General features: G+C 48.8%; 21 non-coding genes across 21 annotated transcripts; all 21 read right to left on the minus strand.

Moving 5' to 3' along the window:
- Positions 1 to 8,311: 8,311 nt before the first annotated feature.
- Positions 8,312 to 8,430, minus strand: LOC114832744. Its single transcript, XR_004574951.1, has one exon. It is a non-coding gene; the product is annotated as a 5S ribosomal RNA (ribosomal RNA).
- A 523-nt stretch (positions 8,431 to 8,953) lies between these two features.
- On the minus strand, positions 8,954 to 9,117 carry LOC114832764. The gene has a single exon (XR_003778407.2). It is a non-coding gene; the product is annotated as a U1 spliceosomal RNA (small nuclear RNA).
- Positions 9,118 to 9,582: 465 nt separating this feature from the next.
- Positions 9,583 to 9,701, minus strand: LOC114832750. The gene has a single exon (XR_003778393.1). It is a non-coding gene; the product is annotated as a 5S ribosomal RNA (ribosomal RNA).
- A 523-nt stretch (positions 9,702 to 10,224) lies between these two features.
- On the minus strand, positions 10,225 to 10,388 carry LOC114832471. The gene has a single exon (XR_003778325.1). It is a non-coding gene; the product is annotated as a U1 spliceosomal RNA (small nuclear RNA).
- A 465-nt stretch (positions 10,389 to 10,853) lies between these two features.
- LOC114832440 lies at positions 10,854 to 10,972 on the minus strand. Its single transcript, XR_003778300.1, has one exon. It is a non-coding gene; the product is annotated as a 5S ribosomal RNA (ribosomal RNA).
- Positions 10,973 to 11,496: 524 nt separating this feature from the next.
- LOC114832830 lies at positions 11,497 to 11,661 on the minus strand. Its single transcript, XR_003778418.2, has one exon. It is a non-coding gene; the product is annotated as a U1 spliceosomal RNA (small nuclear RNA).
- A 465-nt stretch (positions 11,662 to 12,126) lies between these two features.
- Positions 12,127 to 12,245, minus strand: LOC114832828. The gene has a single exon (XR_003778416.2). It is a non-coding gene; the product is annotated as a 5S ribosomal RNA (ribosomal RNA).
- A 526-nt stretch (positions 12,246 to 12,771) lies between these two features.
- LOC114829797 lies at positions 12,772 to 12,935 on the minus strand. Its single transcript, XR_003777652.2, has one exon. It is a non-coding gene; the product is annotated as a U1 spliceosomal RNA (small nuclear RNA).
- A 465-nt stretch (positions 12,936 to 13,400) lies between these two features.
- On the minus strand, positions 13,401 to 13,519 carry LOC114829806. The gene has a single exon (XR_003777657.1). It is a non-coding gene; the product is annotated as a 5S ribosomal RNA (ribosomal RNA).
- A 523-nt stretch (positions 13,520 to 14,042) lies between these two features.
- Positions 14,043 to 14,206, minus strand: LOC114829857. The gene has a single exon (XR_003777696.2). It is a non-coding gene; the product is annotated as a U1 spliceosomal RNA (small nuclear RNA).
- Positions 14,207 to 14,671: 465 nt separating this feature from the next.
- Positions 14,672 to 14,790, minus strand: LOC114829817. Its single transcript, XR_003777665.1, has one exon. It is a non-coding gene; the product is annotated as a 5S ribosomal RNA (ribosomal RNA).
- A 523-nt stretch (positions 14,791 to 15,313) lies between these two features.
- LOC114829858 lies at positions 15,314 to 15,477 on the minus strand. The gene has a single exon (XR_003777697.2). It is a non-coding gene; the product is annotated as a U1 spliceosomal RNA (small nuclear RNA).
- A 465-nt stretch (positions 15,478 to 15,942) lies between these two features.
- LOC114829821 lies at positions 15,943 to 16,061 on the minus strand. Its single transcript, XR_003777669.1, has one exon. It is a non-coding gene; the product is annotated as a 5S ribosomal RNA (ribosomal RNA).
- A 516-nt stretch (positions 16,062 to 16,577) lies between these two features.
- LOC114832766 lies at positions 16,578 to 16,741 on the minus strand. Its single transcript, XR_004574974.1, has one exon. It is a non-coding gene; the product is annotated as a U1 spliceosomal RNA (small nuclear RNA).
- A 465-nt stretch (positions 16,742 to 17,206) lies between these two features.
- LOC114832434 lies at positions 17,207 to 17,325 on the minus strand. Its single transcript, XR_003778294.1, has one exon. It is a non-coding gene; the product is annotated as a 5S ribosomal RNA (ribosomal RNA).
- Positions 17,326 to 17,847: 522 nt separating this feature from the next.
- LOC114832462 lies at positions 17,848 to 18,012 on the minus strand. The gene has a single exon (XR_003778316.2). It is a non-coding gene; the product is annotated as a U1 spliceosomal RNA (small nuclear RNA).
- Positions 18,013 to 18,544: 532 nt separating this feature from the next.
- On the minus strand, positions 18,545 to 18,708 carry LOC117593529. The gene has a single exon (XR_004574975.1). It is a non-coding gene; the product is annotated as a U1 spliceosomal RNA (small nuclear RNA).
- A 525-nt stretch (positions 18,709 to 19,233) lies between these two features.
- On the minus strand, positions 19,234 to 19,397 carry LOC117593530. Its single transcript, XR_004574976.1, has one exon. It is a non-coding gene; the product is annotated as a U1 spliceosomal RNA (small nuclear RNA).
- A 532-nt stretch (positions 19,398 to 19,929) lies between these two features.
- LOC117593534 lies at positions 19,930 to 20,093 on the minus strand. Its single transcript, XR_004574980.1, has one exon. It is a non-coding gene; the product is annotated as a U1 spliceosomal RNA (small nuclear RNA).
- A 524-nt stretch (positions 20,094 to 20,617) lies between these two features.
- LOC117593544 lies at positions 20,618 to 20,782 on the minus strand. Its single transcript, XR_004574991.1, has one exon. It is a non-coding gene; the product is annotated as a U1 spliceosomal RNA (small nuclear RNA).
- Positions 20,783 to 21,306: 524 nt separating this feature from the next.
- LOC117593566 lies at positions 21,307 to 21,471 on the minus strand. Its single transcript, XR_004575013.1, has one exon. It is a non-coding gene; the product is annotated as a U1 spliceosomal RNA (small nuclear RNA).
- Between the last annotated feature and the right edge of the window lie 454 nt (positions 21,472 to 21,925).

Genomic DNA, 21,925 nt, shown 5'->3' on the forward strand with positions numbered 1-21,925 from the left:
CAACAAACAGAAAGGAGGCAGCAGAAGTGGACGGTAGGGGAACTCCTCGGATGGCCTGAATCTGGATTCAGTATCTTCAGGGCAACAATATCTGTCTCGTCACCGGCTTTGAGCCCTTGGTGCTCTCCCTGCTCACCGGTCGGGCACTCGAGTGGGCAGGAGAGCTATGGGACCAAGGGCACATCCCGTGTGTGTCCGCGGAAGTGTTCCTCGGGCTCCTGGAAGAAGAGTTTGGCCTTAAAGCGCCCCCTGCTGCCCTGGAGAGGCAGCCAGCGCCCCCTGCTGCCCTGGAGAGGCAGCCAGCGCCCCCTGCTGCCCAGTGTCCGCCAGCGCCCCCGGCTGCCCAGTGTCCGCCAGCGCCCCCTGCTGCCCAGTGTCCGCCAGCTCCCCCTGCTGCCCAGGGTCCGCCAGCTCCCCCTGCTGCCCAGGGTCCGCCCGAGCCGCCCCAGGAGGATTGGTGGCCCGAGCCGCCCCAGGAGGATTGGTGGCCCGAGCCGCCCCAGGAGGATTGGTGGCCCGAGCCGCCCCAGGAGGATTGGTCGCCCGAGCCGCCCCAGGAGGATTGGTCGCCCGAGCCCGCCGGTGACTGGCGGCCTCGCCCCGCGGCGCCCTCTCCTGCCCTAGAGCCGCCACCTCATTCCACAGCTCCCTCTCCTGCCCGGGTGTCGCCAACTCAACCAGCGGCGCCCTCTCCTGCCCAGGTGTCGCCGCCTCATCCCGCGGCGCCCTCTCCTGCCCAGCTGCCACACTTGAGAGCCCAGAAACTCTTAGTTCGTAGAGTTAGTTATCCAGCGGTGGATTTATCAGGAAGGCTTGACAGTTCTTTGCATCCTCACCTTCCTTTTTTTTCTTTGGTGTTTTTGATGGTTTTTTATATGGATCCAGACTTCTCTCTTACTGCTGTGGGGACAACTCCATCTTTCTCTTTCTTTTTCTTTTTTTTTCTTACAAACCTTTCTAGCATATGACAGCGCTTAATCTTATTTCAGTCAATGCCAGAGGTCTTAACGTTCCGCACAAAAGGACCACTGTACTAGAATTTCTAAAAATATATAGATTTTTTCTATGATACAGGAGTCACATTTATTGTGCAAAGATGTGGGTTGATTAGCCAATATGTTTTATCACCCTATTGCAACTTCATCTGCAGCTACAAAATATAAAGGGGTAATGGTTTTGTGTAAACGCAAACAAAAATGTGATCTGGTTGACTCTTGGGCGGATGATGCAGGTCGGATAGCCATTGCAAAGATTTGCATGGATGGGAAAAACATTGCGCATATTTCTGCCTATGCCCCTAATGTATTTGATTGCACGTTTTTTTCAACTATTAACTAAATCTCTGCTTGATCTCACAGGGTTTAATTTAGTTCTTGGGGCAGATTTCAATGCGGTGTGGGACAGCAGCATGGACAGAACAAGTGGTGGTGAGACTAGGGACCAACATCTTGCATCTGAGGCATTGCGCCACTGGGCATCTGATACAGGCATGGTCGAAATTTGGCGTTTGTTAAACCCTCCATACAGACAATTATTAAAAACAATTTTTGTAAAAAACTTAAAGTTGTGACGGATCTGGACAGGTGGTCTAACCTGCCAAATTCGCTTTGTGGCAGGGTAGCCATAATTAAAATGAATATTCTGCCCAGAGTAAATTTTGTCAGCTCGATGCTCCCCCTTTCCCCACCCCCTAATTATTGGAGCAAATTACAGTCAGCAATAATTAAGTTTCTGTGGCATGGCTAACGACCTCGCATTAAGCTCACCACCATGCAGCGAGAAAGGCAGGCCGGTGGCTTGTCTCTCCCAAATTTTAAGTTCTATGAGTGGGCTTTTACACTTAGACCTCTCCTGACCTGGTTTCAATCTGAGGCTCAAGTGTCTTGGCGAACTTTGGAGGAACGGATGATAGCTCCATACTCCTTTACTAACATTCTGCATGCTAAAATCTTACCCCATCACTGCTGTTTGAGATTTGGCCCTATTATTTCATATTTGTTATTGGTATGGAAGAGGGGGAAGAAATTGGCTGGTTGCTCTTCTGTTTGGGACCCATTTCTTCCAATATTTAACAATGAGAGATTGTTGATTGGCGGTCGTCCTATTCGATTTCCTGATTGGGAAAAAAAAACGTATGTACACTTGGTGATATTTATGGGGAGGGGGGTTACTCACTTTCCAAAACATTTGTATTAAGCATGGTATACCACGTACCTCCTTTTTCTTTTATTTGCAGTTGAGATCGGCTTTAAGAAGCAATGGTGCCCCTTTACAGGCCCCTCTCACACCACATCCACTTCGAAAATTGTTTCACTCTGTTGGGAGTACAAGGGGTTTTGTGTCGAAACTTTAATGGCTCTTGCAGTGGTATGCTTATAGACCTCTGGCGTTGGACACTGTGTGGAGGAGAGATGTTCCAGATTTGGCACCCACGTTTGATTGGGATAAAGTGTGGATTAGTTTGGGTTTAGCGTCCAGGAACCCCGATCATCAGCAGATACATTACAATTATGTACATAGGGTTTACTTAACTCCTAGGAAGCTTCATTTGATGAAAGTTATCGGTCATCCTACGTGTACTTTTTGTCCTTCCAAAGTGATTGGCAGTTACTTTCACATGTTTTGGGAATGTACTCCAGTGGCCGACTTTTGGAAGATGATTGCATTTAACCTCTCTAGGTTGTTTAATATTAGACTGCCCTGCACACCTGTTACACTCATTTTGAACGATTTGTCAAGGTTGGGTTTGTCACTGGATAAGAGAAGAGCATTGCTCGCTGGTCTTACCGCTGCAAAAAAACGAATTGCCACACGCTGGAAACCTCCACATTCACTTTCTTTTCGAGCTTGGATTTTAACATATTTAGATATTGTTTACATGGAGTTGTCTACAGCTAGAGTCCACAGTGAAAAGGAGTCAGCAATAGAGGCTTGGAATTCACTGCTAACTACTCTTCGTGGGCTTCAGATTTAATCTGTATCTGAGATTTTGAGATCTGGATCCAGGGGGTGGGTGGGTCATGCCTGGGGGTTTTATTTTTTATTTCTTTGAAATTTTTTTATTCTTTTTATTTTTATGTTTCTCTTACTTCGTTATATATGCTCATGTATAGGTATGCATGTGAATATGTATGTGTGTATATATATATATATATATACTCTGTTTTTGTGGCATGTATATACCTGTATATATTGTCTTTCTAAAACAAAAAATAAAATAAAAAATGGTAAAAAAAAATGTGAATGCCTTTTCACTGTGATTGGCTTTGTTTGCTAAATAACAGCTTTCCCGTGTCATGCTCTTTTTTGATACTGTTCCCTTTATAAAGCGCCTCGGCGAGTGTTCTCCCGCTTACGCCCATACCAGCCTGAATACGCCCGATCTTGCCTGGGAATACCAGGTGCTGTAAGCTTTTCCCCCACTAGGGTGTGCTCTTGGTTTATTTTCTTCTTTGCTTCATTCCACATGCAGTTCACTAAATGCAACTGCCCCCCGGTCGAGCGTCGGTTCTGTATGTTTTTCCTGGGCTCGTCTGAACGCGCTAATTCGTGCGCGCTAATTTTGGTTTCATCTGACCATATGACATTCACCCAATCCTCTTCTGGACCATCCAAATGCTCTCTAGCAAACCTCAGACGGGCCTGGACATGTACTGGCTTAAGCAGGGGACACGTCTGGCACTGCAGGAATTGAGTCCTTGGCGGCGTAGTGTGTTACTGATGGTAGCCTTTGTTACTTTGGTCCCAGCTCTCTGCAGGTCATTCACTAGGTCCCTCGTGTGGTTCTGGGATTTTTGCTCACCGTTCTTGTGATCATTTTGACCCCATGGGGTGAAATCTTGCGTGGAGCCCCGGATCGAGGGAGATTATCAGTGGTCTTGTATGTCTTCGATTTTCTTAGAATGGCCCCCACAGTTGATTTCTTCACACCAAGCTGCTTACCTATTGCAGATTCTGTCTTCCCAGCCTGGTGCAGGTCTACAATTTTGTTTCTGGTGTCCTTTGACAGCTCTTTGGTCTTGGCCATAGTGGAGTTGGGAGTGTGACTGTTTGAGGTTGTGGACAGGTGTCTTTTATACAGGTAACGAGGGGAGGACAGAGGAGCCTCTTAAAGAAGTTGTTACAGGTCTGTGAGAGCCAGAAATCTTGCGTGTTTGTAGGTGACCAAATACTTATTTCACAGAGGAATTTACCAATGAATTCATAAAAAATCCTACAATGTGATTTTTTTTGCTCATTTTGTCTCTCATAGTTGAAAATAACAGGCCTCTCATGTTTTTAAGTGGGAGAACTTGCACAATTGGTGGCTGACCAAATACTTTTTTACCCCACTGTATCTCCTTTAGAAAGAACTAAAAATCCTTTTAAGATTAAAGGCAGTATGGCCCATCTATTTGGTCTGGGGACAACAAAAATCTGTGTTCAGGGGTTGCAATTTTATTTAAAGGTCACAACCCGAAACATCATCAGAATTACCCCTGCCAGCCAATCAAACAAGTATCATCTTACTGGAAGCTGCAGGTGTTGGCCACCTCTCACCATCTATGCTCACGGATAGCTCATCTGAAGTACCCCCCATGCAGTCACGTAAAAGACACCCAGAGAAGTCAGACTTTTCAAGCGGATGTGCTGACACAGACACAGACGTGGAAACCTGGCCGGCGTCCACATCTACTCCTTTTCTGGACTCAGCCTGCCTTAGTGCATTCTCTACAGCCACTCAAATGATGAATATGGTAGGCGAAAAAGATGAAAGAGTTAAAAGTAAAAAGAAAAAGAAGCCAAAAACAGTGTCTTAGTAACACCCGAATGATTCTTTGTCTGCACCTCCTACACTTCTTTATGTCAATTTTTTCCATTGCAACCATCAATACTAGAGGTTTAAACGACCCTGTGAAATGCCAATCGGTTTTTAATTTCTTACATCATGAAGATCATGACATTGTCCTTCTTCAGGAGTGTTGTATCTCCTTTAGAGAGAACTATAAATTATTTCAGGATCGATGGCAGTACGGCACATCTATTTGGTCTGGGGACAACAAAAATCGGTGCTCAGGGGTTGCAATCTTATTTAAAGGTCACAACCCGAGAATACAGAGAATCCAGCAAGTCATTGATGGTAGATTGCTTTGTATTGACTTAGTGTGGAAGAACATACAATTGAGGATAATTAATATTTACTGCCCATCTGAATTACAAGAGCGGCTGGAAACTTTAAAATCATTGCAACCTCTATTGATTTGTGGGAGGGAAGTGATCTTGGGGGGAGATTTTAACTGTCTTTTGGAAAGGAGTGATAGAAGATCTATAACATCTGTAAGGCTTGATTCTAGTTCAGATGAACTACAAAACCTTATCAAAGACTTCCAATTATCTGACTGCTTTAGACAAAAAGCTATAACCAGCGTACCAGGTTATAGCTGGTCTAATGGTTCCACGTCTTCAAGAATTGACCTTTTATTAACATCCCCGGGAATCAGGGTGATTGACTCTGTTATAAACCCTGTATTTTTCTCTGATCATTCAAAGGTCAATTGTACCTTAGCAGTTGGCGTGAGATCTAGTGTTGGTCGCAGCTTCTAGAAACTTAATGTCAGTCTTAATTGATAACCAGAAGGTGCCATTAAAGTTCAGAGAGAAATTGAAACAGTGGGTAACCCTCCAGAACTTATATTTTTCTGTGGGTGAATGGTGGGAGGATTTAAAATCTAAAATCAGGAAATTCTTTATTATAGAATTTATTATAGAGCTGCTAATAAGAACTGTTTTACCCTAAATAGACACCAAGGAAAATTGCAAAGACTATATGTAATGGCACAGTCGGGTTTTGAGGTTGGTGCTGATATTTTAGAACTCAAAAGAGAGATGTTGAGATTGTCTGCTGAGCGAAGCAAGGGATTTATTATAAGAAGCAGGGTCCAACATTTGGAGTATTTTTTTTTTTAAACTTACGGCTACAAATAATAACATCGATTCGTTGTTGGATCTTGATGGTAATAAGTTGACTGATGATCCCAGCATATTGGCAAAGGTCCATTTTTTCTACTCTGAATTATATGGAGCTGATGACTTGATGACAGGGCCTTGGCTAATATACTCTCAAAGGTCAGCAACACTGTGCCTGAAGATAACCACTTAGATGTCGACCTTTCAGTTGATGAGCTGACCAAAGCTATGATGAGTATACAAAATAACAAATCCCCTGGTTCAGAAGTTTTACCTAAAGAATTTTATTCTATGTATTGGGAAGATCTCAAACACCCCATGCTAGCTGTTTAAAGAAAGCCTTCGATTAGGGAATTTACCTATGTCCCTAAGAGAAGGAACAATATCTCTCCTGTTTAAGAAAGGAAACAAGAAAGATCTAAAAAAACTGGCGTCCCTTAACTATGTTAGGGGTTGATGCACAGATTTTGTCCAAAGCCATCTTCTTTCACCTCCAAACTGTAGTCAGCAAATTTATAGAGCGAGATCAAACATGTGGTATTAAAGGACGTTCCTTGAATGATAACGTGGCCCTAATAAGGGACTCTTACCTCTATGCCAAAGACCATAATACCCCTTTATGTATCTTAGGGTTAGATTTGGAAAAGGCCTTTGACCGGTTGAACCAGAATTATTTAAAAGCTGTCCTTACACACGTCGGCCTAGGTCCTACTATAAGAGCTTGGATAGATCTCTTGTACACTGATTGCCATAGCAAGGTTATGGTAAATGGGCATCTCACAAAACAAACATTTTCACTGTTTGATATTGGCAGCTGAGTCGGATGGTTAGGTGTAGAAGTCATGCACATCTACTCATCGCCTACAGTGGTGAGTGGCTCAAAGCTCCAATCTTTAACACCTTCGGTGGCATTTGTTTGTTCATGATGTTCTTTCTGTATGTCTTCCGTCATCAATTGTTGGCCTTCATTACTTTGAGGTTCTCTCCGGTGGCTTGGTTCTTTTGGATGACTCACTGACTGGGGGAGAGGGGGTTGGTTTTGTTGTGGGACCTCCTATGGCCTGTAGGGGTCATACTGCCTTACTCTGTTAGCATATGTGTGTGGACAAGCTCTAAAGGTGTGGTATGTAGCTCCACACCAGTTGCATTTTGTTGGTTGCTCACAGTCTTTTTTGTGTTCTAAGCTCCTGCAATTCCTGCAGAAAGTAGCAGTGCATTCAGCTGCTAGATGACCTAAAGAACCACACTTCCTACATTCTTTGGGCTGGCCTGCATAAAAGACATGGCCTCTAAAAGATCCTAATTGGATGATTGACGGCAGGTGTTGCAGTGTCTCAGTGACTCTCTTCAGGCGATCAAAGAAACGTCTAGCACCAGTTCTAATACAGTCCTCATCTCTGAGTTCCATACCACGCTGAACTGTACAATAAAAGGAGAGCCAAGTTTGGATGTCTTCAGTTTTGACCTTTTCTGAGTACATAACCACAGTCACTGACCTTGAATCTCTTTCAGATAGTGGTATTATGAGCACATGGCTAAGGCCAGGGTTGCTAGCTTTCCTCTGTTGAAAACGTTCAATGCATACTTCAAAAAAGGTAAAGGTAGCAAAAATCACCTCAAAGGCTTTCTTTCCTGGCAGGGCGAAGACATAGTCCAGTTGCGGTGCAGTAAAGCCCAGTTCCTTCTGGATAACAAGTCGGCTGAACTGAAGTCTATCCATTTCTATATTTCCTTGAAGCTCAAATCGCACAGCATTCCGACGTGCCCCAGGGGCAGACATTGTGAAGGAGAACTTGTCAGCGGTCTTGGCGCGAGAATAGCGGACTTAATATCCACAGGATGTCAACCAACATATTTAACAACCTTCTTGAACAAGGTGTCTCCCTTGCCAGGTAAGTATGAGTTGTACAGGTCCACGGAGGGGTGGCCATTACAGTGCCAATGTTTCCGCCTGACGGTGGGTCACTTAGAGCCTTACAATGTCACATCTCTGGACCGCCACAGCCTCACGTCCTATAGAGCCATTACAAAGCATGTCTAGAAATGCAGATGCGGGCAGAGCACTTGCAAGTACTTTATTGTTTGTTTAGCCCATCTTGTGAGCGCATCCCTCTTTTCCTGTCATACAACACTGCTGAACTGGTAGAAATGCAAATGCCCCCTTCCCCCGATTTCAATGTGTTTAAGCAGAGTGGATTCACAAGCCAATGCCCAATGAGCACGCATTAGCGCGTTCAGGCGAGCCCAGGAGAAACGTACAGAACCCACACTGGACCGGGGGGGCAGTTGCATTTAGTGAACTACACGTTGAATGAAGCCACCAGGATGAGAAAATAAACCAAGAGCACACCCTAGTGGGGGAAAAAGCTTACAGCACCTGGTATTCCCAGGCGGTCTCCCATCCAAGTACTAACCAGGCCCGACCCTGCTTAGCTTCCGAGATCGGACGAGATCGGGCGTATTCAGGCTGGTATGGCCGTAAGCGAGAGAACACTCGCCGGGGCGCTTTATAAAGGGATCAGTATCAAAAAAGAGCATGACACGGGAAAGCTGTTATTTAGCAAAATAAGGCAATCACAGTGAAAAAGCACTCACATTTGGAGGAGATATCTTTGAACCCTGTCAAGCATTTCCATTACTAAGTCACTGTGCTATCTAGCTCCAGCCTAGGTCCCCGTTTCAATGTGGACTGTAGCACACTGCAGGCCAATAGAGGCTGCCCCCCGCTAACTGCTGCCGCTTGACTAATTGACCAAGCTTGAGAAGGTGTCTTCTCTGTCCACATTTTCTGGGGTTAGAGGTTGTATTAAGTAGTCCGGCATATACGGCCTGAAACAAAGAGGGAAACAAAGACAGACCTGGGCATGATTTGGGGGCAGACGGCGACCTAAAGATGAGCTTGAACACGCTTAAAGGGAGAGGAAGAGGAGGTACACAAGGGCACAGACCTGACAGGTTGGAGAGGCACCTGGAGCGAGGAGGGCACGTTTGTCATTGAACACTAGATCAGGGGAGAGCGCGAACGCAGTCCCCCACTACCAGAAATTATGCAATCGAGATTTCCACATTTGGGAAATTCGCAGGGGTCAGCACAGCCGGAGTGCAATGGCCGAGCCTCGCCCTGGGTGAACCGCCTTGGTGATCACGGTGTCTCCCTTGCCAGGTAAGTATGAGTTGTACAGGTCCGCGGAGGGGTGGCCATTACAGTGCCAACGTTTCCGCCTGACGGTGGGTCACTTAGAGCCTTACAGTGTCACATCTCTGGACCGCCACAGCCTCACGTCCTATAGAGCCATTACAAAGCATGTCTAGAAATGCAGATGCGGGCAGAGCACTTGCAAGTACTTTATTGTTTGTTTAGCCCATCTTGTGAGCGCATCCCTCTTTTCCTGTCATACAACACTGCTGAACTGGTAGAAATGCAAATGCCCCCTTCCCCCGATTTCAATGTGTTTAAGCAGAGTGGATTCACAAGCCAATGCCCAATGAGCACGCATTAGCGCGTTCAGGCGAGCCCAGGAGAAACGTACAGAACCCACACTGGACCGGGGGGGCAGTTGCATTTAGTGAACTACACGTTGAATGAAGCCACCAGGATGAGAAAATAAACCAAGAGCACACCCTAGTGGGGGAAAAAGCTTACAGCACCTGGTATTCCCAGGCGGTCTCCCATCCAAGTACTAACCAGGCCCGACCCTGCTTAGCTTCCGAGATCGGACGAGATCGGGCGTATTCAGGCTGGTATGGCCGTAAGCGAGAGAACACTCGCCGGGGCGCTTTATAAAGGGATCAGTATCAAAAAAGAGCATGACACGGGAAAGCTGTTATTTAGCAAAATAAGGCAATCACAGTGAAAAAGCACTCACATTTGGAGGAGATATCTTTGAACCCTGTCAAGCATTTCCATTACTAAGTCACTGTGCTATCTAACTCCAGCCTAGGTCCCCGTTTCAATGTGGACTGTAGCACACTGCAGGCCAATAGAGGCTGCCCCCCGCTAACTGGTGCCGCTTGACTAATTGACCAAGCTTGAGAAGGTGTCTTCTCTGTCCACATTTTCTGGGGTTAGAGGTTGTATTAAGTAGTCCGGCATATACGGCCTGAAACAAAGAGGGAAACAAAGACAGACCTGGGCATGATTTGGGGGCAGACGGCGACCTAAAGATGAGCTTGAACACGCTTAAAGGGAGAGGAAGAGGAGGTACACAAGGGCACAGACCTGACAGGTGGGAGAGGCACCTGGAGCGAGGAGGGCACGTTTGTCATTGAACACTAGATCAGGGGAGAGCGCGAACGCAGTCCCCCACTACCAGAAATTATGCAATCGAGATTTCCACATTTGGGAAATTCGCAGGGGTCAGCACAGCCGGAGTGCAATGGCCGAGCCTCGCCCTGGGTGAACCGCCTTGGTGATCACGGTGTCTCCCTTGCCAGGTAAGTATGAGTTGTACAGGTCCGCGGAGGGGTGGCCATTACAGTGCCAACGTTTCCGCCTGACGGTGGGTCACTTAGAGCCTTACAATGTCACATCTCTGGACCGCCACAGCCTCACGTCCTATAGAGCCATTACAAAGCATGTCTAGAAATGCAGATGCGGGCAGAGCACTTGCAAGTACTTTATTGTTTGTTTAGCCCATCTTGTGAGCGCATCCCTCTTTTCCTGTTTTACAACACTGCTGAACTGGTAGAAATGCAAATGCCCCCTTCCCCCGATTTCAATGTGTTTAAGCAGAGTGGATTCACAAGCCAATGCCCAATGAGCACGCATTAGCGCGTTCAGACGAGCCCAGGAGAAACGTACAGAACCCACACTCGACCGGGGGGCCAGTTGCATTCAGTGAACTACACGTTGAATGAAGCCATCAGGATGAGAAAATAAACCAAGAGCACACCCTAGTGGGGGAAAAAGCTTACAGCACCTGGTATTCCCAGGCGGTCTCCCATCCAAGTACTAACCAGGCCCGACCCTGCTTAGCTTCCGAGATCGGACGAGATCGGGCGTATTCAGGCTGGTATGGCCGTAAGCGAGGAGAACACTCGCCGGGGCGCTTTATAAAGGGATCAGTATCAAAAAAGAGCATGACACGGGAAAGCTGTTATTTAGCAAAATAAGGCAATCACAGTGAAAAAGCACTCACATTTGGAGGAGATATCTTTGAACCCTGTCAAGCATTTCCATTACTAAGTGACTGTGCTATCTAGCTCCAGCCTAGGTCCCCATTTCAATGTGGACTCTAGCACACTGCAGGCCAATAGAGGCTGCCCCCCGCTAACTGCTGCCGCTTGACTAATTGACCAAGCTTGAGAAGGTGTCTTCTCTGTCCACATTTTCTGGGGTTAGAGGTTGTATTAAGTAGTCCGGCATATACGGCCTGAAACAAAGAGGGAAACAAAGACAGACCTGGGCATGATTTGGGGGCAGACGGCGACCTAAAGATGAGCTTGAACACGCTTAAAGGGAGAGGAAGAGGAGGTACACAAGGGCACAGACCTGACAGGTGGGAGAGGCACCTGGAGCGAGGAGGGCACATTTGTCATTGAACACTAGATCAGGGGAGAGCGCGAACGCAGTCCCCCACTAACAGAAATTATGCAATCGAGATTTCCACATTTGGGAAATTCGCAGGGGTCAGCACAGCCGCAGTGCAATGGCCTGAGCCTCGCCCTGGGTGAACCGCCTTGGTGATCACGGTGTCTCCCTTGCCAGGTAAGTATGAGTTGTACAGGTCCGCGGAGGGGTGGCCATTACAGTGCCAACGTTTCCGCCTGACGGTGGGTCACTTAGAGCCTTACAATGTCACATCTCTGGACCGCCACAGCCTCACGTCCTATAGAGCCATTACAAAGCATGTCTAGAAATGCAGATGCGGGCAGAGCACTTGCAAGTACTTTATTGTTTGTTAAGCCCATCTTGTGAGCGCATCCCTCTTTTCCTGTTTTACAACACTGCTGAACTGGTAGAAATGCAAATGCCCCCTTCCCCCGATTTCAATGTGTTTAAGCAGAGTGGATTCACAAGCCAATGCCCAATGAGCACGCATTAGCGCGTTCAGACGAGCCCAGGAGAAACGTACAGAACCCACACTCGACCGGGGGGCCAGTTGCATTTAGTGAACTACACGTTGAATGAAGCCATCAGGATGAGAAAATAAACCAAGAGCACACCCTAGTGGGGGAAAAAGCTTACAGCACCTGGTATTCCCAGGCGGTCTCCCATCCAAGTACTAACCAGGCCCGACCCTGCTTAGCTTCCGAGATCGGACGAGATCGGGCGTATTCAGGCTGGTATGGCCGTAAGCGAGAGAACACTCGCCGGGGCGCTTTATAAAGGGATCAGTATCAAAAAAGAGCATGACACGGGAAAGCTGTTATTTAGCAAAATAAGGCAATCACAGTGAAAAAGCACTCACATTTGGAGGAGATATCTTTGAACCCTGTCAAGCATTTCCATTACTAAGTGACTGTGCTATCTAGCTCCAGCCTAGGTCCCCAGTTTCAATGTGGACTGCTAGCACACTGCAGGCCAATAGAGGCTGCCCCCCGCTAACTGGTGCCGCTTGACTAATTGACCAAGCTTGAGAAGGTGTCTTCTCTGTCCACATTTTCTGGGGTTAGAGGTTGTATTAAGTAGTCCGGCATATACGGCCTGAAACAAAGAGGGAAACAAAGACAGACCTGGGCATGATTTGGGGGCAGACGGCGACCTAAAGATGAGCTTGAACACGCTTAAAGGGAGAGGAAGAGGAGGTACACAAGGGCACAGACGTGACAGGTGGGAGAGGCACCTGGAGCGAGGAGGGCACAGTTTGTCATTGAACACTAGATCAGGGGAGAGCGCGAACGCAGTCCCCCACTACCAGAAATTATGCAATCGAGATTTCCACATTTGGGAAATTCGCAGGGGTCAGCACAGCCGCAGTGCAATGGCTGAGCCTCGCCCTGGGTGAACCGCCTTGGTGATCACGGTGTCTCCCTTGCCAGGTAAGTATGAGTTGTACAGGTCCGCGGAGGGGTGGCCATTACAGTGCCAACGTTTCCGCCTGACGGTGGGTCACTTAGAGCCTTACAATGTCACATCTCTGGACCGCCACAGCCTCACGTCCTATAGAGCCATTACAAAGCATGTCTAGAAATGCAGATGCGGGCAGAGCACTTGCAAGTACTTTATTGTTTGTTAAGCCCATCTTGTGAGCGCATCCCTCTTTTCCTGTTTTACAACACTGCTGAACTGGTAGAAATGCAAATGCCCCCTTCCCCCGATTTCAATGTGTTTAAGCAGAGTGGATTCACAAGCCAATGCCCAATGAGCACGCATTAGCGCGTTCAGACGAGCCCAGGAGAAACGTACAGAACCCACACTCGACCGGGGGGCCAGTTGCATTTAGTGAACTACACGTTGAATGAAGCCATCAGGATGAGAAAATAAACCAAGAGCACACCCTAGTGGGGGAAAAAGCTTACAGCACCTGGTATTCCCAGGCGGTCTCCCATCCAAGTACTAACCAGGCCCGACCCTGCTTAGCTTCCGAGATCGGACGAGATCGGGCGTATTCAGGCTGGTATGGCCGTAAGCGAGGGAACACTCGCCGGGGCGCTTTATAAAGGGATCAGTATCAAAAAAGAGCATGACACGGGAAAGCTGTTATTTAGCAAAATAAGGCAATCACAGTGAAAAAGCACTCACATTTGGAGGACATATCTTTGAACCCTGTCAAGCATTTCCATTACTAAGTGACTGTGCTATCTAGCTCCAGCCTAGGTCCCCATTTCAATGTGGACTGTAGCACACTGCAGGCCAATAGAGGCTGCCCCCCGCTAACTGGTGCCGCTTGACTAATTGACCAAGCTTGAGAAGGTGTCTTCTCTGTCCACATTTTCTGGGGTTAGAGGTTGTATTAAGTAGTCCGGCATATACGGCCTGAAACAAAGAGGGAAACAAAGACAGACCTGGGCATGATTTGGGGGCAGACGGCGACCTAAAGATGAGCTTGAACACGCTTAAAGGGAGAGGAAGAGGAGGTACACAAGGGCACAGACCTGACAGGTGGGAGAGGCACCTGGAGCGAGGAGGGCACATTTGTCATTGAACACTAGATCAGGGGAGAGCGCGAACGCAGTCCCCCACTACCAGAAATTATGCAATCGAGATTTCCACATTTGGGAAATTCGCAGGGGTCAGCACAGCCGCAGTGCAATGGCCGAGCCTCGCCCTGGGTGAACCGCCTTGGTGATCACGGTGTCTCCCTTGCCAGGTAAGTATGAGTTGTACAGGTCCGCGGAGGGGTGGCCATTACAGTGCCAACGTTTCCGCCTGACGGTGGGTCACTTAGAGCCTTACAATGTCACATCTCTGGACCGCCACAGCCTCACGTCCTATAGAGCCATTACAAAGCATGTCTAGAAATGCAGATGCGGGCAGAGCACTTGCAAGTACTTTATTGTTTGTTAAGCCCATCTTGTGAGCGCATCCCTCTTTTCCTGTTTTACAACACTGCTGAACTGGTAGAAATGCAAATGCCCCCTTCCCCCGATTTCAATGTGTTTAAGCAGAGTGGATTCACAAGCCAATGCCCAATGAGCACGCATTAGCGCGTTCAGACGAGCCCAGGAGAAACGTACAGAACCCACACTCGACCGGGGGGCCAGTTGCATTCAGTGAACTACACGTTGAATGAAGCCATCAGGATGAGAAAATAAACCAAGAGCACACCCTAGTGGGGGAAAAAGCTTACAGCACCTGGTATTCCCAGGCGGTCTCCCATCCAAGTACTAACCAGGCCCGACCCTGCTTAGCTTCCGAGATCGGACGAGATCGGGCGTATTCAGGCTGGTATGGCCGTAAGCGAGGGAACACTCGCCGGGGCGCTTTATAAAGGGATCAGTATCAAAAAAGAGCATGACACGGGAAAGCTGTTATTTAGCAAAATAAGGCAATCACAGTGAAAAAGCACTCACATTTGGAGGACATATCTTTGAACCCTGTCAAGCATTTCCATTACTAAGTGACTGTGCTATCTAGCTCCAGCCTAGGTCCCCATTTCAATGTGGACTCTAGCACACTGCAGGCCAATAGAGGCTGCCCCCCGCTAACTGGTGCCGCTTGACTAATTGACCAAGCTTGAGAAGGTGTCTTCTCTGTCCACATTTTCTGGGGTTAGAGGTTGTATTAAGTAGTCCGGCATATACGGCCTGAAACAAAGAGGGAAACAAAGACAGACCTGGGCATGATTTGGGGGCAGACGGCGACCTAAAGATGAGCTTGAACACGCTTAAAGGGAGAGGAAGAGGAGGTACACAAGGGCACAGACCTGACAGGTGGGAGAGGCACCTGGAGCGAGGAGGGCACGTTTGTCATTGAACACTAGATCAGGGGAGAGCGCGAACGCAGTCCCCCACTACCAGAAATTATGCAATCGAGATTTCCACATTTGGGAAATTCGCAGGGGTCAGCACAGCCGCAGTGCAATGGCTGAGCCTCGCCCTGGGTGAACCGCCTTGGTGATCACGGTGTCTCCCTTGCCAGGTAAGTATGAGTTGTACAGGTCCGCGGAGGGGTGGCCATTACAGTGCCAACGTTTCCGCCTGACGGTGGGTCACTTAGAGCCTTACAATGTCACATCTCTGGACCGCCACAGCCTCACGTCCTATAGAGCCATTACAAAGCATGTCTAGAAATGCAGATGCGGGCAGAGCACTTGCAAGTACTTTATTGTTTGTTTAGCCCATCTTGTGAGCGCATCCCTCTTTTCCTGTTTTACAACACTGCTGAACTGGTAGAAATGCAAATGCCCCCTTCCCCCGATTTCAATGTGTTTAAGCAGAGTGGATTCACAAGCCAATGCCCAATGAGCACGCATTAGCGCGTTCAGACGAGCCCAGGAGAAACGTACAGAACCCACACTCGACCGGGGGGCCAGTTGCATTTAGTGAACTACACGTTGAATGAAGCCATCAGGATGAGAAAATAAACCAAGAGCACACCCTAGTGGGGGAAAAAGCTTACAGCACCTGGTATTCCCAGGCGGTCTCCCATCCAAGTACTAACCAGGCCCGACCCTGCTTAGCTTCCGAGATCGGACGAGATCGGGCGTATTCAGGCTGGTATGGCCGTAAGCGAGGGAACACTCGCCGGGGCGCTTTATAAAGGGATCAGTATCAAAAAAGAGCATGACACGGGAAAGCTGTTATTTAGCAAAATAAGGCAATCACAGTGAAAAAGCACTCACATTTGGAGGACATATCTTTGAACCCTGTCAAGCATTTCCATTACTAAGTGACTGTGCTATCTAGCTCCAGCCTAGGTCCCCATTTCAATGTGGACTCTAGCACACTGCAGGCCAATAGAGGCTGCCCCCCGCTAACTGGTGCCGCTTGACTAATTGACCAAGCTTGAGAAGGTGTCTTCTCTGTCCACATTTTCTGGGGTTAGAGGTTGTATTAAGTAGTCCGGCATATACGGCCTGAAACAAAGAGGGAAACAAAGACAGACCTGGGCATGATTTGGGGGCAGACGGCGACCTAAAGATGAGCTTGAACACGCTTAAAGGGAGAGGAAGAGGAGGTACACAAGGGCACAGACCTGACAGGTGGGAGAGGCACCAGGAGGGCACGTTTGTCATTGAACACTAGATCAGGGGAGAGCGCGAACGCAGTCCCCCACTACCAGAAATTATGCAATCGAGATTTCCACATTTGGGAAATTCGCAGGGGTCAGCACAGCCGGAGTGCAATGGCCGAGCCTCGCCCTGGGTGAACCGCCTTGGTGATCACGGTGTCTCCCTTGCCAGGTAAGTATGAGTTGTACAGGTCCGCGGAGGGGTGGCCATTACAGTGCCAACGTTTCCGCCTGACGGTGGGTCACTTAGAGCCTTACAATGTCACATCTCTGGACCGCCACAGCCTCACGTCCTATAGAGCCATTACAAAGCATGTCTAGAAATGCAGATGCGGGCAGAGCACTTGCAAGTACTTTATTGTTTGTTTAGCCCATCTTGTGAGCGCATCCCTCTTTTCCTGTTTTACAACACTGCTGAACTGGTAGAAATGCAAATGCCCCCTTCCCCCGATTTCAATGTGTTTAAGCAGAGTGGATTCACAAGCCAATGCCCAATGAGCACGCATTAGCGCGTTCAGACGAGCCCAGGAGAAACGTACAGAACCCACACTCGACCGGGGGGCCAGTTGCATTCAGTGAACTACACGTTGAATGAAGCCATCAGGATGAGAAAATAAACCAAGAGCACACCCTAGTGGGGGAAAAAGCTTACAGCACCTGGTATTCCCAGGCGGTCTCCCATCCAAGTACTAACCAGGCCCGACCCTGCTTAGCTTCCGAGATCGGACGAGATCGGGCGTATTCAGGCTGGTATGGCCGTAAGCGAGGGAACACTCGCCGGGGCGCTTTATAAAGGGATCAGTATCAAAAAAGAGCATGACACGGGAAAGCTGTTATTTAGCAAAATAAGGCAATCACAGTGAAAAAGCACTCACATTTGGAGGACATATCTTTGAACCCTGTCAAGCATTTCCATTACTAAGTGACTGTGCTATCTAGCTCCAGCCTAGGTCCCCATTTCAATGTGGACTCTAGCACACTGCAGGCCAATAGAGGCTGCCCCCCGCTAACTGGTGCCGCTTGACTAATTGACCAAGCTTGAGAAGGTGTCTTCTCTGTCCACATTTTCTGGGGTTAGAGGTTGTATTAAGTAGTCCGGCATATACGGCCTGAAACAAAGAGGGAAACAAAGACAGACCTGGGCATGATTTGGGGGCAGACGGCGACCTAAAGATGAGCTTGAACACGCTTAAAGGGAGAGGAAGAGGAGGTACACAAGGGCACAGACCTGACAGGTGGGAGAGGACCTGGAGCAAGGAGGGCACGTTTGTCATTGAACACTAGATCAGGGGAGAGCGCGAACGCAGTCCCCCACTACCAGAAATTATGCAATCGAGATTTCCACATTTGGGAAATTCGCAGGGGTCAGCACAGCCGCAGTGCAATGGCCGAGCCTCGCCCTGGGTGAACCGCCTTGGATGATCACGGTGTCTCCCTTGCCAGGTAAGTATGAGTTGTACAGGTCCGCGGAGGGGTGGCCATTACAGTGCCAACGTTCCCGCCTGACGGTCGGTCACTTAGAGCCTTACAATGTCACATCTCTGGACCGCCACATCCTCACGTCCTATAGAGCCATTAAAAAGCATGTCTAGAAATGCAGATGCGGGCAGAGCACTTGCAAGTACTTTATTGTTTGTTTAGCCCATCTTGTGAGCGCATCCCTCTTTTCCTGTCATACAACACTGCCCAACTGGTAGAAATGCAAATGCCCCCTTCCCCCTAATAGACCAAGCTTGAGAAGGTGTCTTCTCTGTCCACATTTTCTGGGGTTAGAGGTTGTATTAAGTAGTCCGGCATATACGGCTATACGGCCTGAAACAAAGAGGGAAACAAAGACAGACCTGGGCATGATTTGGGGGCAGACGGCGACCTAAAGATGAGCTTGAACACGCTTAAAGGGAGAGGAAGAGGAGGTACACAAGGGCACAGACCTGACAGGTGGGAGAGGCACCAGGAGGGCACGTTTGTCATTGAACACTAGATCAGGGGAGAGCGCGAACGCAGTCCCCCACTACCAGAAATTATGCAATCGAGATTTCCACATTTGGGAAATTCGCAGGGGTCAGCACAGCCGGAGTGCAATGGCCGAGCCTCGCCCTGGGTGAACCGCCTTGGTGATCACGGTGTCTCCCTTGCCAGGTAAGTATGAGTTGTACAGGTCCGCGGAGGGGTGGCCATTACAGTGCCAACGTTTCCGCCTGACGGTGGGTCACTTAGAGCCTTACAATGTCACATCTCTGGACCGCCACAGCCTCACGTCCTATAGAGCCATTACAAAGCATGTCTAGAAATGCAGATGCGGGCAGAGCACTTGCAAGTACTTTATTGTTTGTTTAGCCCATCTTGTGAGCGCATCCCTCTTTTCCTGTCATACAACACTGCCCAACTGGTAGAAATGCAAATGCCCCCTTCCCCCTAATTGACCAAGCTTGAGAAGGTGTCTTCTCTGTCCACATTTTCTGGGGTTAGAGGTTGTATTAAGTAGTCCGGCATATACGGCCTGAAACAAAGAGGGAAACAAAGACAGACCTGGGCATGATTTGGGGGCAGACGGCGACCTAAAGATGAGCTTGAACACGCTTAAAGGGAGAGGAAGAGGAGGTACACAAGGGCACAGACCTGACAGGTGGGAGAGGCACCAGGAGGGCACAGTTTGTCATTGAACACTAGATCAGGGGAGAGCGCGAACGCAGTCCCCCACTACCAGAAATTATGCAATCGAGATTTCCACATTTGGGAAATTCGCAGGGGTCAGCACAGCCGGAGTGCAATGGCCGAGCCTCGCCCTGGGTGAACCGCCTTGGTGATCACGGTGTCTCCCTTGCCAGGTAAGTATGAGTTGTACAGGTCCGCGGAGGGGTGGCCATTACAGTGCCAACGTTCCCGCCTGACGGTCGGTCACTTAGAGCCTTACAATGTCACATCTCTGGACCGCCACATCCTCACGTCCTATAGAGCCATTAAAAAGCATGTCTAGAAATGCAGATGCGGGCAGAGCACTTGCAAGTACTTTATTGTTTGTTTAGCCCATCTTGTGAGCGCATCCCTCTTTTCCTGTCATACAACACTGCCCAACTGGTAGAAATGCAAATGCCCCCTTCCCCCTAATTGACCAAGCTTGAGAAGGTGTCTTCTCTGTCCACATTTTCTGGGGTTAGAGGTTGTATTAAGTAGTCCGGCATATACGGCCTGAAACAAAGAGGGAAACAAAGACAGACCTGGGCATGATTTGGGGGCAGATGGCGACCTAAAGATGAGCTTGAACACGCTTAAAGGGAGAGGAAGAGGAGGTACACAAGGGCACAGACCTGACAGGTTGGGAGAGGTACCTGGAGCAAGGAGGGCACATTTGTCATTGAACACTAGATCAGGGGAGAGCGCGAACGCAGTCCCCCACTACCAGAAATTATGCAATCGAGATTTCCACATTTGGGAAATTCGCAGGGGTCAGCACAGCCGCAGTGCAATGGCCGAGCCTCGCCCTGGGTGAACCGCCTTGATGATCACGGTGTCTCCCTTGCCAGGTAAGTATGAGTTGTAGAGGTCCGCGGAGGGGTGGCCATTACAGTGCCAACGTTCCCGCCTGACGGTCGGTCACTTAGAGCCTTACAATGTCACATCTCTGGACCGCCACATCCTCACGTCCTATAGAGCCATTAAAAAGCATGTCTAGAAATGCAGATGCGGGCAGAGCACTTGCAAGTACTTTATTGTTTGTTTAGCCCATCTTGTGAGCGCATCCCTCTTTTCCTGTCATACAACACTGCCCAACTGGTAGAAATGCAAATGCCCCCTTCCCCCTAATTGACCAAGCTTGAGAAGGTGTCTTCTCTGTCCACATTTTCTGGGGTTAGAGGTTGTATTAAGTAGTCCGGCATATACGGCCTGAAACAAAGAGGGAAACAAAGACAGACCTGGGCATGATTTGGGGGCAGACGGCGACCTAAAGATGAGCTTGAACACGCTTAAAGGGAGAGGAAGAGGAGGTACACAAGGGCACAGACCTGACAGGTGGGAGAGGCACCAGGAGGGCACGTTTGTCATTGAACACTAGATGAGGGGAGAGCGCGAACGCAGTCCCCCACTACCAGAAATTATGCAATCGAGATTTCCACATTTGGGAAATTCGCAGGGGTCAGCACAGCCGGCAGTGCAATGGCCGAGCCTCGCCCTGGGTGAACCGCCTTGGTGATCACGGTGTCTCCCTTGCCAGGTAAGTATGAGTTGTACAGGTCCGCGGAGGGGTGGCCATTACAGTGCCAACGTTCCCGCCTGACGGTCGGTCACTTAGAGCCTTACAATGTCACATCTCTGGACCGCCACATCCTCACGTCCTATAGAGCCATTAAAAAGCATGTCTAGAAATGCAGATGCGGGCAGAGCACTTGCAAGTACTTTATTGTTTGTTTAGCCCATCTTGTGAGCGCATCCCTCTTTTCCTGTCATACAACACTGCCCAACTGGTAGAAATGCAAATGCCCCCTTCCCCCTAATTGACCAAGCTTGAGAAGGTGTCTTCTCTGTCCACATTTTCTGGGGTTAGAGGTTGTATTAAGTAGTCCGGCATATACGGCCTGAAACAAAGAGGGAAACAAAGACAGACCTGGGCATGATTTGGGGGCAGACGGCGACCTAAAGATGAGCTTGAACACGCTTAAAGGGAGAGGAAGAGGAGGTACACAAGGGCACAGACCTGACAGGTGGGAGAGGCACCAGGAGGGCACGTTTGTCATTGAACACTAGATCAGGGGAGAGCGCGAACGCAGTCCCCCACTACCAGAAATTATGCAATCGAGATTTCCACATTTGGGAAATTCGCAGGGGTCAGCACAGCCGCAGTGCAATGGCCGAGCCTCGCCCTGGGTGAACCGCCTTGGATGATCACGGTGTCTCCCTTGCCAGGTAAGTATGAGTTGTACAGGTCCGCGGAGGGGTGGCCATTACAGTGCCAACGTTCCCGCCTGACGGTCGGTCACTTAGAGCCTTACAATGTCACATCTCTGGACCGCCACATCCTCACGTCCTATAGAGCCATTAAAAAGCATGTCTAGAAATGCAGATGCGGGCAGAGCACTTGCAAGTACTTTATTGTTTGTTTAGCCCATCTTGTGAGCGCATCCCTCTTTTCCTGTCATACAACACTGCCCAACTGGTAGAAATGCAAATGCCCCCTTCCCCCTAATTGACCAAGCTTGAGAAGGTGTCTTCTCTGTCCACATTTTCTGGGGTTAGAGGTTGTATTAAGTAGTCCGGCATATACGGCCTGAAACAAAGAGGGAAACAAAGACAGACCTGGGCATGATTTGGGGGCAGACGGCGACCTAAAGATGAGCTTGAACACGCTTAAAGGGAGAGGAAGAGGAG

The sequence above is a fragment of the Esox lucius genome, chromosome 20 (genome assembly GCF_011004845.1).
Source record: "Esox lucius isolate fEsoLuc1 chromosome 20, fEsoLuc1.pri, whole genome shotgun sequence".
In the NCBI taxonomy this organism is placed as follows: Eukaryota; Metazoa; Chordata; class Actinopteri; order Esociformes; family Esocidae; genus Esox; species Esox lucius.